Here is a 10,971-nt window from a genome sequence, read left to right as displayed (position 1 = left end):
ATTATAAATGTAAACATTCTGTCGCTTAAAAGGACTGAAATACTAGCTGTGATTGGAGCTTATCAACTGATGGATGCGTTTCCCGAGATTGCCGCCCATTGAAAGGACTCAATACTAACTGCAGGGAGATCGTTCTTAAGACGAGACACTACAGGTGAATAGGGTAGAATGTTTAACTAGCAGATATCACCATGAAACTTTCCCAGTTGATTATGTACATTAAGATGAGAAAAAAATGTATTACAACTTTTCTGTATTTTAATGTTTAAATATGCAAATTAAGCATTATCTAATTAAATATGCTCTAATTTGCATATATATATATTTAAAAAAATCTGAGTATTGATAAAACCAGGTTCAAAATTATTTTTTCATTGTGTTCACAGATGGGGAAAAAATACAGAGGGATTTGATATCTTTTGTTATCCTGTAAATCAGAATATACTGTCAATAGCCTTAAAAAATTATTTTCGCCATGTTTTTTTGGAATAAAATGTTATATAAATCCGGCTAGGAATAATATATTTACAAATCCCTCTGTAAATGTCTTCATAATATAACTAGATACAAGACTGGAAAGTTTTGTGTATATAGGTGCGACTGAAGTGGAAATTTCGGACTTGGAGAATGAGAGAAAAGTCATTTTGAGAAAACAAGCATCAGAAATTGGCATCAGCCAATGAGATTGCGCATTTAGAGTTAAATCAGTATTTATTATGTCTATGGTTAAATCCCCCCATTACTTTCACGATTGGTTGCTGATAAAAAGGAAATTACCAAATTGGCATCAAAAATTGCATCAGAAATTGCATCAGAAATTGGCATCAGCCCTGATACAGTGAGATTGCGCATTTAAAGTTAAATCCCCCCTTCATGATCAATTGCTGATAAAAAGGAAATTATGGGGTTATAATTGTTGCATTATTCCAAATAAATAGATTAATATTCACAAATAAATGTAAAGAGTTTCACAAAAAATTCTAAAATTCACAAATAAAAAGATTAAGATCCACAAATAAATGTAAAGAGTTTCACAAAAAATTATAAAATTCACAAATAAATAAAATGAGATGTGCAAAAAACATTTTAATGCAAATGAGCTGCTGCAAAGGGCAAAATAATAAATACATTTTACCCTGTTAAATATTTTATGATTAAATATAAAAGTAATATTGACACAAGATGCTAATTTTGCCAAGTTCACACAGAAACGGTTTATCATTTATTTTGGTCATGTTTCTATACAACTAAGGAAAAATATTAACATATTTATTAAATATAATATCCAGCAAGATATATCAGTAACCTTTAAAGACATTATTTCTGGATGCTTTGATTCTGACCCCACTAAAAACAAAGCCTGCTTTGTTACTATTTAATTTAATTTATTGGCAAATTTTATATCCATAAATGTAAATTCACCAACAGCAAACCAATTTTTATTGTTGTTGTTTTTTAAAGAATTTACAATGTCCCTTTACACTATTTCATCCTCAGTAAATAAGAAAGCAATTAAAACAATTTCAAATTGTAATGACTTAAATTTGTGTACACTAAGTGATTTATAAATGAATGAATAATAATTAATCAATTTATTATTATAAATTAATATAAAAGTTTATTATTATTGTTTGTTCTATCATCTATTTCTCATTTATTTTCAGAAATTTTTCATAAGGTTTAGTCATTTCTCTTATGGCTACTTTACATTTTTGAATTTTGCAATCTATTGAATATTAAGATGGATGAAATGTTTCATAGGTTGATCTTTAGACTGTCTAATGTTTAATTGACAAATAAATGTTCAATTAAAAATGTGTTGCTTGCTTTATTTGGTTTTATTATATTCATTGTAAAGTACTAAGTAAAGGGTAAATAGTGTAAACAAGTGAATGCAACATTTTGATAATTTATAGTCCAATATTAAGTTAAACTCACTTTTACATTTAGTAAATATAGCACATTTGTTTGGTTAAATTTAATCTAATATTTCAATTATATCTACTCAATTTTTTTAGCTTATTTGACATAGAAATACAGTTGTGGTGTTTTATAATTTTGATTATATCTAATTAATTTTATTTCTCATATAAAGTAATTCAGTTATTCAGATATACTAATTTTTTTAACTGACATTTACTCAATTTATACAGTATATTTCAAAGATTTCACAGCTTTAAAATTTACTCAATTTTTTTGAGTGTAAAAATGTTTCACCAATAAAATTAAGTAAATAATAGTTAAACTTTTTACAGTGTATGTTCAGATGACATTGTACATATTGTTGTTATATTTTGTACAGACATTTTTGTAATTTGTTACAAAATTGTATACCACGATTGTCATCTCTGTTATGTTTGCAAGCATAATAAAAATAAAAAATAAAATAAAAACCAGCTCATAAAAAAAAAAAGATGTTTAAAATTTGGATTTTGTTAGAATTAGACCATAAGACTGCATCAAGCCAAGCCACAAATTTGTACAAGCCTTGGAAAAAGGCAGAGAAACAGCGCTTTACAGTACATCTCTGTTGAACAACGCGTTATGGAAGCGTCACGTTATTCAAGATCTAACAGAAAAGCATCTATAAGTAGCTGACTTATGAATAACTGGGTCCAACCTTGTGATAAATAGGCCTACATGCGTTTGTTTAGTAGGTGAAAGTGAAAATTACTGTCACACAACAGCCAGCTTTTACCACTTCTTCAGTCAAGGAGCTTTAATGTCGTATATGATCAGCTCCCTGGATCTAACAATCTATAGAGCATTATATATATAATTTTAAATGTTAAATACCTGTATTACGATTCGATTTGTTTGTAGAGAAGATATTTGTATAAGATATTTGTAGAGATATAGGTGGGTTCTTTTTAAACGTGTGACAGGTTGTTGCATTCCAAGAGATATCATGCATTTAAAAGTGAAATATGACCGGCAGACAAGCGATGCGTTTATTGATCGGTTAAAATTACTTGATCACACAAATAATATTTAATATGAATCAGACTTAATAGTTTTTTTATGGTAAAAGTAATCTAAAGTAGGCTAAATGAATAGATGTATTTATCAGCATTGTAAGATTTTTATTTGCAGCATCAGTAGACTACACGCTGATGCTGAGGCTACTGTTACATCGCGGGTCTTATCTGGGCCCATATTTGGTATTCTACATGACATTTATTTATGTCCTATAGCTATTTGTCACCGCGATTGTGCTTTAAAAGGCAAAATCTTATGTTCTGTAATTTCTTAAATGTCTTTCTACACTGGGCAAAGCGAATGTGCAAGTCCTCATATAATTGCGTGTAGTAGCCGCTACTTCAGAAGAAGAACGGACATCAATGGGCACCCGCCCAGAGTGTAAAGCCAAACGTGATTGGTTGTAGCGAGAACGTGCTACAATTGGCCAGCTCATTGTGGCCGTTATCTGATTGGCTTGAGTAAACGGTGGGTGGAGGCTACTTTTTTTTAGAGAGATTTCTCTGCACGTCGACGCTAGCAGTGTTTCAAAATCCACAGATGCGTGAGGGGATTTACAAATGCACAGAAAGCGGTTCACAAATAAATGCCAGGCAGAGCTGTGTTTGTAAAATAATAAAACATTTGTAAATATTTTTTTTTTTTTGCAAATCTAATTTTATTTAGGCCTATTTGTGAATTTTATCATTTTTTGTGAAACTCTTTACATTAATTTGTGGATCTTTATCTTTTTATTTGTGAATTTTATATATTTTTTGTGAAACTCTTTACATTTATTTGTGAATATTAATCTTTTTATTTGGAATAATGCAATTCTTCTAAGTAACCCCATAGGAAATGACCATATCTGGATCCGACAGCATTGTACATGGGAGAGAGAGAGAGAGCGCTTTCAGGGTGACAGGGTCAGAGATCGCGGAGCAGCGAGATGATTTAGTGATGAACTTTTGTTGAATTTATGAGAAATGTACACAAGCAAATAGACAAAGTGTAGTAAAATAAAGACCTAAATGTGTATTTCGTACTTTTTTACCACAAGTTTGAAAGAAGACATGCTATTGAAGACAGCAATATGTCAAAATCTCTGTTTTTGCCTGCCGTGTCTCGCCTTAAACGACTACAATATCACAATCCTCACCAATATTCATAAAAAAAAAAAAAAAAACATGTATCATTTTAGCATCTGAGTACGGTGCCACTAATTAAAAATTCCACTAATTAGCTTAATTCTACAGCAAGATCGCTCAACAGGAAGAATGATATTTATTAACACAACATTTACTCACAATATTAAAAACTGTACATAACATTTATACAAAAAAACAAAGTGTCAGCGCTAACATTACTATTTTAAAATTATTACTTGTAAAAATAGGTTTATAATTTTAGAGAAAATAACAACTTACTTCTGTTGAAATTCGTCGGTCTGTCACTGACTGGCCAGAAGAGAAGACTGTTGATCATCTGACAGGACTTTAGAACGCAAAATGCATTTTCCCCGCGAAACTTTCGCGGGACTCGATGTGTGGCGGGAGGAAGACTGATCACGTCAGACAGACCAAATTTTGGCATACATATCAATGACATACCAAAAATAAAAAGGTTTCTGCACATAACTTTAAGTAATAGACACATAACCAACATATATTTAGAAAGCCAACCCTTGAGAGTTTACAGTTCAAGACTCAGAATTAATCAGACTGTTATTAATATTGAGATATACAAACATAAAAAAAAAAAAATATTAAGAATATATTTGAAAAAAAAAAAATATATATATATATATATATATATGATATTAATGTAGTAGGCCTATGTGTAGCCAGATGTGGTCATGCTTAATTTAAAACCTGAGGATGATATCTCTAAAATTATCCATGCTGTGAAGACTCAAGTAAGAGTTATGTCAGGGCAGGGACTTTTTTTTTTGTTCAAAAAGCAGCCATTATAGCCTTTATTTTGGCATTATGCTTGGCCATCTACACATGTTATCCCACTAGCCTACATAAATCATCCACCTAATATCTTAAGTCTTGTTAGAAAAAAAGAAAGAAAAAATATATATTCTTGGGAAAGCTCCTGCAGCTGGTAGCATCAAGATACATGACACAATACAATTGATTAATATTAGCCTACATCAAAGCAAAGAATGCAAATAGAAGCACTTCAGGGTGTAAAATCTCGGTGCTCTTTGGATGGGATACAGAATCGAATTAATTAAATTAGGAACTCCAAGGCACTCGAAAATGTGTGAAAAAAAGTTAAAAAGCCTTTATTTGATGAATGGCTCTAAACATTAAAAATGGTGACAGATCCATTTTTTTTACGCCTTGCGGCTACATGCCTTCGTCAGGGTGTGTAACCAACAGCATCTCAGGTTTGTTTTTAACAACAGTTAATTAATCAAATTAAAAACACCTGGTCACTCGGTGTAAAGAGACAATCAAGACAATTGGCCTAAATAGACCTATAGAAGAGAGGAAAAACAGAGAGAGAGAAAAAAAATAAAAAAAATATAATATCCTATTCCAATATCCAAAATACTAATAAAGTATGCAGATCAAAATGCGCCAAACTATATTGTATACGTAACATTTTTTTAGAAATCAAATTACATAAATTGAAATTAAAAAAATGAAACATTATATAAATCATACGATACACAGCGCAAAGAGAAAAAAAAAAAATATATATATATATAAGAACCCCTATACCAATATCATCAATACCACTAAAGTATGCAAGTCAAAATGCACCAAACACCATTGTAAACATGGCATAGCTTCTTTTATAAATACATAAATCAAAAATCATACAGTGTGTAAATCATATAGATACACAGCGCAACCCACAAAAAATCTGTCACCATTTTTAATGTTTAGAGCCATTCATAAAATAAAGCCTTTTTAACCTTTTTTCACACATTTTCGAGTGATTAATATTACACTTTTATTTAAAGCTCAACAGGTAGCATCAAGATACATGACACAATATAATTGATTAATATTACACTTTTACTTAAAGCTCACTTTAAAACATTGAGTAGGCCTAGCCTATTTGTATCATATTCCATAGTCGCGGTTTAAAATGGTTTCAAGTCAAAAAAAGATTTAGAAATATGTTATATTTAGCATTTTATATGAAGCTATGGGCTATCCTTACCTTGCATACTGTAAACATTCTTAATTCATTTGAAAATACCACAAATCGCACGAGAATTACACACAAACCTCATATAGCTAGGCCTAGGCTACTTGAAATCGTGCATGTATTAGCTTGTTTCAGATGAAGAGATGTTTAGTTTTGTTTGTCTCGGATCTCAGAAAGAGGACGTGTAGGCTACACAGGACCGCGTCATGCAGAAGAAGAAGGTCAGGATTATGGTCACGTTGAACCGTAGTGATGGCCGGTTCGTGAACGAATCGTTCTTGTGAATCGGTCAGCGCTGATCCACAAGTTTCTAAAGTTACTCAATTTCAGACATGCCTGACAGTCTCTCCAAATCGAAATAAACCAATATCCCTGAGTACTCCAGTAACTCCAACAGTTCACTGAACTGAGACATGTTGCTGAGAGAAGTGACGAGCACGACAGATGATACTGCGCATGCGCGTACTACCGAACGCACAGGTACAGCGGTTCTCGGATCACCAGTAGGCTAGGCTACAGAACCGAGAACTGTTTCTTTCGGACCGCTTATATACTGTCTATGTTTCGGACACGTTCGACATACTGAGAACTGATGACTTGATGAGCTGAGCATGCGTGCAATTTTTTCTGAGGGACGAAATATAGGCTACGTTTCTTAAGTAGGCCTAGGCCTATTTTGTTGAAAGTGTAACAAAATAAAACATGTTGGAAACATGTTTATCACATAATACTGTATTATCACTGTGTTATTTTAAAGATTGGAAACACAATGAATGGATTGTAAAACTGTCAAACTAAACATTTATTATTAGCCTATACTAAAATATTATTTTCAGGAACAGCTCATTTAATTTCCAAGTAAGTTGATATAAATCTTTGATGTAAACTCTTGCCAAGGTTTTAATGGTGCTTAGTAAATGTTTATAATGTGTTAAAACATAACGTATTAAACATAAGACATTTTAGTTTAGTCGACATTCAGGTTTCAACAGTTCTCAGCTCAGCACACACAGGCCTATGCTATACGGTTCTCGAGTCAAGAACTGGTTGTTGCAGTTCTCGAAATCACCAGTAGCCTACTACAGAGCCGAGAACTGTTTCTTTCGGACACGTTCGATACGGAGAACCGATGAGCTGGAGATATGAGCATGCGTGATAGCACCGTCTCTAAATAAAACTTTCTTTCGACCAACTGATGATGTGCTGATACATGAGCACGGGTGAACCGAAGACTTAAATGAGGGGCCGAATTCGGCGAAATGTAAGTTTATTTAATAACACCCTCTGGGGACCAAGGTGTTTTTGGGGCCCTTGGGATCTTTTGAAATGCCCTGACATTTGTGCTTTTTTCAGGTATTTATAAACATGTTATTGTCTGTATTTGTAGTAATGTTAAACATGTCCTCCTATACCATGATTGAGCTGACACACAAAATTACTTATAATTATTAAATATTACTCATTGTAGGTATCATTTAACATTATTGTTGTTATTATTAGTATTACTACTACTACTAGCCTACTATAAAAAACAAAATAATTTTTAGACTAAAGTCTCTACTACAAATACAGACACTAACGTTTTTTGTCAATGTTAAACATGTCCTCTTATACCATGATTGAGCTGACACACAAACTGACTTATCATTATTAAATATTAGTCATCGTATTATTTAGGATTATTGTTATTATTATTATTACTACTTCTACTATAAAAAAACAAAAACAATTTTGGAGTAAAGTCTCAGACAAAAAGTGTTCATGTATTTGTAGTAATGTTAAACATATCCTCCTATGATTGAGCTGACACACAAACTGACTTATCATTATTAAATATTAGTCATTGTGTCACATCCACTGATGGACGTCTGTCACAGACACTGATGGACGAGGACACAAAGAGAACGTTTAACAGGCTTTATTTATACACTGATGCAACACCGGGATACTGGGAGGCTTCAGGAACAGCTCTTGTTGAAATCAGGGTAATCAGAGTCTTTGAATCAACGAAGGAACAGAAACAATCACTGGATACTTGCTGCGCGATCCGAGATAACTTGGAACCAGATTAGATGTGTATAGCCACAGAGTCACAGACGTCGAAAGACGAGACCGGACACAGAGTACAGACAGAGTGAGGCTTATATCCTGTGCTGGTGTGTAGAGTAAGGTGATGAGATGCAGGTGCTGTGAATTAATCACAATTAGTGAGTGTGTGCAGGTGAGGAACAGGGGAAACCCAGGGAACCGTGACATTACTCTCCCCTCCCGAAAGGCGCGTCCTCGCGCCTGATAACATCCGAGGGGAGGGATGGTGGGAGTCCTGAAGTCCTACCCGGGGGGATAGGGAACCAGGGACCATGGACCAGGGACTCCAGGATGCTGAAGGACCAGAGGATACCAGGGCGGTGCCGGCCGAATGGTCGACCACGGGGGAGCAGGCTGGGTGGTTGACCATGGTGGTACAGGTTGGATGATCGTCCACGGAGCTGTCTCTCGACCAGGCAGGGCCAGTAGTGATTGGAGTTCAGGGCTGGACAAGACAAGCGACGAGACACGCTCTGGGTTGGATGGAGCTGGTGGTCTGGGGTACTTAGGGCTGGCAGAAGCTAAAGGACTGGGATGTTCTGGACTGAACGGAGTCAGCGTCCTGGGGAATTTGAGGCTGGGCGGAGCCAGCGTTCTGGGAAGCTCTGCACTGGAATGAGCTAGTGGTCTGGGAAACTCTGAACTGGACCTAACCAGCGATTTGGGCGACTCTGAGCTGGATTGGACCAGCGGCTTGGGAAACTCTGTGCTGGGCAGGGCCAGCGACTGAGAAGACTCTAAGCTGGGCTGGACCAGCGGCTTGGAAGACTCTGAACTGGACTGGACCAGTAGCTGGGAAGACTCTGGGCTGAGCAGAACCTGCGGTTTGGTGAACTCAGGACGTATAGTGCTTGACTTGACGGACTCGGTGCTCACAGCCCCTGACTGAGTGGTCACTATAATCTCAGTCCCTGAGACAGCGGGCAAAACCTTCACGGTCGCTGGCAAGGCGGCCATTAACACCACGGTTTCTGCTTCGACGGGTGCTAAGTTAAGCACAGGCTCATCTATTCTCACGTGGGTTGCGGGCTTGACAGGATTAGCAATACGTGCGGGCATGTTGGGTCTGGTGCGAGTCACGGTCTGGACAGTACTGACGTGAAGCTCTGGCTCGGCAGACCAGACACTCTCAGTCTCAGGCTCGGCGGGCATGAGGCTCTCAGTTTCAGGCTCGGGGGGCATGACGCTCTCCGTCTCAAGCTCGGCGGGCATGACGCTCTCAATCTCAGGCTCGGCTGGACTGGCGTGAAGTGCAGGCTCGGCTGGACTGGCGTGAAGTGCAGGTTCGGCTGGGCAGACGATGCGCGCTGGCTCGGCTGGGCAGACGATGCGCGCTGGCTCGGCTGGGCAGACGATGCGCGCTGGCTCGGCTGGGCAGACGATGCGCGCTGGCTCGGCTGGGCAGACGATGCGCGCTGGCTCGGCTGGGCAGACGATGCGCGCTGGCTCGGCTGGGCAGACGATGCGCGCTGGCTCGGCTGGGCAGACGATGCGCGCTGGCTCGGCTGGGCAGACGATGCGCGCTGGCTCGGCTGGGCAGACGATGCGCGCTGGCTCGGCTGGGCAGACGATCTGAAGAGCAGACTTGCGGGATGAAGCCTGATGAGGAAAGGTTTTTTCCAAAGCCCCTCGGACGGTCATAAGTGGAGGATCCATCAGTTTGGCAGTCAGATCGGCACTCATCGAAATCAGCTTGCGTGCTCTGGGGAAGGAGATCTCAGGGGTTGGTCTGGGGCGAACACAGGGTTCCTGTTTGGGAACCGTCTCTTTGGGGACTAAACTATCCACGCATGCGGCGACTGCAGCTCTCCACCTCAGACCTGTGCAGTTCGGTAACGGTCGAGGGTCGATGTACTCCGCTCCGATGCGACAGCAGGCTTTAAGGGTTTCGTCTCCTAGATTTAAGTCTTTGGCCAGGAAACAGAACCGGAGACTGAAATCATAAAGATCGCGGCTCTCCTGGGCCATCTTAGCAATTTGTTCCCAGCACATCCTGTAGGATCAGAAGTGAGATGTTTGCGCAGCGGGGAACTCTGAACAACAATAATAATTAAACACTTGAAGTCCTTTAGTAAAACACAGGGGATCCGTAGAAAGATAATCCAGAGGTTCAGAATATAATCCACAATAGAACAGTAGGCACTCTGTCGACGTGGAGATACACTCCGCTTGTAATGACATAGATGAGTTTCCTGGAATGGCGTGAAGATCCTGACTATCCTTAGAAACGATACTCACTGAGTACTTGGAAGGGATTCAGTGATGGCGTGAAAATACCCGTCCGTGGGTGAAGGGAAGCAGATTATGCAGGTGGCAGTGCGGCGATAGGCAATGAAGAGATCTCAGAAGCCGTGGGTGCTTGCATCGTGTGTGGTCCGGTCTTCTGTCACATCCACTGATGGACGTCTGTCACAGACACTGATGGACGAGGACACAAAGAGAACGTTTAACAGGCTTTATTTATACACTGATGCAACACCGGGATACTGGGAGGCTTCAGGAACAGCTCTTGTTGAAATCAGGGTAATCAGAGTCTTTGAATCAACGAAGGAACAGAAACAATCACTGGATACTTGCTGCGAGATCCGAGATCCACACAGGAACAGAAACAATCACTGGATACTTGCTGCGCGATCCGAGATAACTTGGAACCAGATTAGATGTGTATAGCCACAGAGTCACAGACGTCGAAAGACGAGACCGGACACAGAGTACAGACAGAGTGAGGCTTATATCCTGTGCTGGTGTGTAGAG

Source organism: Phoxinus phoxinus, assembly GCF_949152265.1.
Source record: "Phoxinus phoxinus genome assembly, chromosome: 4".
NCBI classification, from domain to species: Eukaryota; Metazoa; Chordata; class Actinopteri; order Cypriniformes; family Leuciscidae; genus Phoxinus; species Phoxinus phoxinus.
Note: the sequence above shows the minus strand (reverse complement) of the source record.